Here is a 5,980-nt window from a genome sequence, read left to right on the forward strand (position 1 = left end):
GACTAGAGAAACAGTAGTAAGAGGATTAAATTTAACAACCTTTCATTTTAATCCACTTTCAGCAGTTCTCAACAAGCCTTGAAGTTTACTCAATGTGTATTCCTCTTTACTCAAATGATAAGTCATCTTGAACTGATCATAGAAAGGAGGTAAAGAGTGCAATACTATGTCAATAGCCAACTCTTCATCAAAGTTCAAATTAAGCTTCAAGAGACGATCCACATAGTGCTACATGCGTTGCAGGTGGGTTGTAATGGACTTTGCATCCTTCATCTCGGTAGCAATGAGTGACTTGACTATCTCATACCTTTCTTGACATGCTCTTTGATGGTACTTCTCCATCAAGTCCTTGCACATCTCATAATGCCAAGAGTCCTCATAGAACCAATGTTGCTTGGGAGTCATAGTGGTTACCATAATACAAGACACTTTTGTAGCATCCTTGTAATGAGCCCTATACTCAACTATTTCTTCAGTAGTAGCTTGTAATTCATCTATCTCATTCAACTCTTTTCGAGGACATATTCCATGTCCTCAAATCGAAAGGGCATTCCGATGTTGCAGATCCAATCATTCAGGTTGAAACGATCGAATGTCACCTTGGAACAGATGCTCAAGAGCGAGAATGAGCTCGAGGAGTTGTTATTAGAGGAACCAAAAGTGTTTTTGGAAGTCGAAATATGAAAAAGAAGAAGGAGAAGTTTTGATTAGATAAGGAATCCTTAATATAACACCCAACATGAAATAATAAGGATAGGACCCAACACAATAGTTCACAATTCAGAAGAGGGATGCCATAGTCCAATTGTAAATTATTTGAATGTAGGTAAATGACGATTTACCAATTCCACCATGAAAACGAAAATTTTAATAAATTAGGTTTTAAATGAAATTCCTAGATCTTTCGAAATTCATTGAACTATTCAATGGCATGTTTAATCTCGATTATGACCTTTCCATTTATGACTGGGATACCGAAGATCACAAAAAATGTGTGAATAACCATGCAAATTAGCTTTGTACTCTCGACGTCATTTACCATCAAATCAATATGCCAGTTAACCACACATGCTCCATTGATCACTGATACTTTATGAGCTACCCATTGCCACCCTTTTATTAGGTTATATTACTGTGTCGGTTAACCATTCATGCTCTACTAAAGATTTTTATAAAGTACAATGTGCAATTTCATGGATTAGCATCAAATTCACATTTTCCTAAAGTAACTAAGATTAATGTCGTATCCTAACCATTCGGATAACGACCCTCCACCAATCAAGGAAGCGGTGGGTTAAAGTGGACACCCATTCAACCACCATTTTATTGGCAGTTTCCTTATACCCCTTTATAGATCGGCTTCGTGATTGAGACCTACTAACGGTAAGACTAACCTTTTTTTTATACATATATACAAATTAAAATTAAAATTTTATAATATTATAAGTGTGTATTTAAACTTTTAAAATACTAGGGTACTAAAGTTTAAGATTTCAAAATTAAAATATTTAATCAAATTTTAAATTATAAAACCAAAGGGTGTATTTTTAAAGCTTTTAAAAAAATACTAGATCTAATTTTAAATAATTAAATTAACAAATTAATGTTGTCTTTGTCTTAAAATTTAACCAAATCATTTATGTTGATAAGGATATACATTACCTTTTCCAGAAAATTCAATTTTAAACAGTTAAAACGAATTAAGATAATTATCCTAATCAAATCAAAATATCAAAATCTAAAAATCAGGCATCTGACGAGTCAAATACTGGAGTTATGAAATGAACTCGTCGATTTGAGCAAAATCACCGAGTTCCTCTATGAACTCGTCAAGTTTGATGAACAGATTGACAAATATTCTCCTCTCTCCTTTATGCAATTCACTATTGCATCAAGTTCATTTGAAAAACATCCTAATCTCTGATACCACTGATGAGTTTGGAGCATAACTACAACCTATGTGTTCAAGAAACCTTAATTGCTTTGGATCTAAGTTTTTCACTAGTTGAACATGCAAATTGAATACCAAAGAAAAAACCCTAGGATCTAGTAAATATAATCGAAATTCATAGAGTTTAGAAGTTTACCTTACCTGTAATGTTATAATAAAAAGAACACCTTATATATCTCGACTCTTGAAAGTTTAGTGCCTCAAATGTGAAACCTCTAAAGGCTTACAAATACCCTTTACAAGAGGATGAAATGAGAGAGGAAGGAATGGCACCGCATTTCATCTAGGGTTCACAAAATGCAAGCATTGACCGATACTGCTTACGTTTGTTGGAGGAAACCCTAAGCATTGGCCAATACATCTAGAGAGGAAGGAATGGCACCATATTTCATCTAGGGTCTTTATATAGCTGAGGCTGCTAGGGTTTGTTGGAGGAAAGCCTAATTTCCTGCTTAAGGCTTAAACAACCCATGGACTCCTCATCAAGAGGCCTTGGACAAAAACTTATAGGGCCTCCCTATAATTTTTGTCCACTCTTATGTAAGGAGTCAAGTAGCCCAGTTTCATAACTATCAATGATTTGCAAATCAACCCATGTTCCTTTAATAATTCCTTTAATCCCAAAACTAATTCCAAAATTAATATCAGATCTAATATTAATCAAGTGACATGATTTCTAATTCATATGTTATTATCATAATACATTAATTAATCATTTATCAACCTCTCTCTCTAAAAGTCATTTTGTCAAGTTTCAAGAGTAAAGGCAACCCGAAAGGACCATGATAGTATCAAATCAAGTAGACACCTATTATAGGTATGGGGTATATGCCTAATCCAACAAGAAGCTCTACAATTCTATCAAATCTCCCTTTCCTTAAAACTTTCCGAACATAAATCCAAATTCATAAAAGATTTGCACCATCATTTTACTGTTATACCCTTGGATTCTAAACACAAACCAAACACTAAGTTCCAACAACCTCTATTATCTACCACCCAAAGGGATATAAACCTCTCTTTCTTAAAGGGCCAAAGCCTTATCATAACTGATTTTCGGGTCACAGCCCTAACATAGGGAATAATGTGAAACAAGATGTTATAGTGAAAATAGATTTTGACGATGGCTCACTTTTCCATCTTTGATGTGTTGTAGGTACTTAGGGAAGCTTCATTTCCAATGGAACTTATCATTGTACTAAAAGCAAATGGCCTCTTTGGGATCAATAACTGAAGAAATATCATAATCGGGCTTAACTTTTGGGCCATTTCTTGACGATCCAACATGAGCCTTGCGCTTTGAATTCTGCATAGGAGAACCACTCATTTTTCTTTCCTTTGTTTTGACCAATGGAAAGGATAGGTGTATTTGTAGAGGTAGATTTTAATTCTTCTTCATTCCATACTCATCTATTCGAGACATGTTATGGAGTTGGGGCAATGTGGTTTATGTGTTGTTCAAATGATAAACCAAGATGAACTAATCATAAAAAGGTGGCAAAGAGTTAAGGACCATGTATATGGACAACTCAATAAATTTCACATTCAACCTATCAAGGCACACCACGTATCTTTACATTCTTTGCATGTGGTTGTAGACTAACTCTCCTTCCTTCAAATTGCAAGTTATTAATGCTTTGACGAACTCATACTTTTCTTGACGGTCTCTCCCGTGAAACTTTTCCACAAGATATAATTTCATCTCACATGGCCAATAGTCCTCATAAAAATTTTGAAACTCATGTATCATGGTGGAAACCATGATGAAAGCAACCTTAGTTGGGTCATCATAATGTTTCCTATAGGAGGCTATTTCTTTAGGAGTGGTAGTAGCTTCATTGATCATAATGAGTTGTTTCTCAAGGACATACTCTTTGCTCTCGTATCGAAGAGCCATATTGATGCTTCACATCCAATCATTATAGTTGGTGTCGTCCAATGCTACTGTGGACACGATCAAGAGTATTGAAAAGTTGTGGGAAGAGTTTTGAGGAGCAGAAGCATCACCAGAAGTAGACATCTATAATGAAAAAGTAGTTTTAGTTAGATGACAATGATCCTTAATATTTTAATCCATAATTAATATTTAAGGCTAGGATCCAAAATAACAATTCAAAACTAAGAAGAGGGGTGCCAAAATCTTATCTTGACTTTAGGAAGGTAGGCAAACGCAATTCACCATTTCAAACTATGAAACTCCTAGATCTTCTGAGATTCATTGAATCAATCCATGGCATGTTTAATCTTAGATTATACTATTTTATTTGTGACTAGGATGTCGAGAATCACAAATAAGATGTGAATAATCCTACAAATATGCTTGGCACATTCAATGTCATTTATCATCTCTCTATAATGCGATGGGTTTCACACATAATAACTTTCCTATGTGCTCATGCAAACACTACTTCCTGGATCTAGGCTTCTCTATTGTACATGTATTGTATCCAAGACTTACAAACCCTAATCTAGCATATATATTTCGAAAATATCAAGATATACTAGATCTAGATGTTTACCTCTTCAACAATCTTGGATCTTCTTCTTCTTGGAGCTTAGAGTCACAAGTATAAGTCCTCAAATGGCTTACAAACACTACACCAGAAAGAAGGAAATTATGAGAGAGGGGAGAGATGCTAAAATCGGCCCTAGGGTTTCCCTTGGAATCAAGTGGCCGAAAATTGCATGTAGGGGTCTTTATATATACTGTAGGCTACTAGGGTTTCAGTCAAAACCCAAATAGACAGCTTAAGCACTAAGTATCCCATGGAACCTTCTGGAATGAGGGCTATAGACAAAATTATGATGGACTTTCATCATAATTTTGTTCACCCTTTAATTTATTAGGTTTCCCAGCCCAAAAACCAACTATCTCACATTTGATAGTTTAAGCCCCTATATTTAATTAATGTCTTTTAGCTACCAAATCAATTCCTAACTAATTTATGATTAATATTAATTAAATAATATGATTTCCCCTTTAATATATTAATCATATAATATATTAATACATGATAATATCATCTCTCTCCATAAATTACCTTGTCAAGTTGTTTGGTGAAGGCAACCCAAAAGGACCATGCACAACTGGGTCAAGTACATACCAAATATAGTTTCGGTCTTAGACACTAATCCAACAGTCTCCCTATTGGATAACTCTGATAATTATATCTCACATATGACTTCAGGATCTGGTTAGAAATCGTAGCTATTATACGCTGTTGTCAACTCGGATCAAAATCCTGTCCTTTAGATCAAGGATCGTATAATCCTGTATTCTAGATATCATGCTGACAATCACATGGAACATAGTCATACTTATTGCTCAGCACATTGTTCCTTGATCTCCGATTTGTTTGACATAGAACTTAGTTCGAACACATCAACTTCATCCTTACCAGGCCCGACACATAAGTCAAACCAAATCATCAAGTGGCCAAATATCACTTTCATCCTGTTGGAATAAAAGGAACATATAAATTTCGACTCATATGCTCTTATTATTCACTGCTAAATCATACACATCAATATGTTTTATAACATCAAGTTACTGATGCGTTTACGCATTATTAATGCGCAACCAACCAACAAACGATAACCATATCTCTAGGTTTAAAGATTATATGATATTATTGTCTTGCGATCACTCGTGAAAAATTCCATGAAGTGATAGCAACAAGCACGGGTTTATTCCAATGCTCAAATCACAATTCATAAGGAATCATGAACTTTGCAGTCTTCTTTCATATTTACTTCCAACATCTAAGCGATTGTCGATTGTTTGAATAATCTTATTATTTAGGAAGTCAAAACATGCAAAATTGAAACAATAGATGAATAATCAACACAAGATAGTAGCTTTACTCATAATGTAACACTCTAAAAAATTCAATCGATCTAAACTTTTCAAAAACAACCCAATTTCATTAATTTATTACAAAAAGGTTTTCAATATATTTATTATCTGAGTATTCCCAGAACCATATCGTAAAACATGAACATGAGGAGCGGTAAGATCACGCCTTCGCC

The sequence above is a fragment of the Lactuca saligna genome, chromosome 8, assembly GCF_052625555.1.
Source record: "Lactuca saligna cultivar CGN05327 chromosome 8, ASM5262555v1, whole genome shotgun sequence".
Classification (NCBI taxonomy): domain Eukaryota; kingdom Viridiplantae; phylum Streptophyta; class Magnoliopsida; order Asterales; family Asteraceae; genus Lactuca; species Lactuca saligna.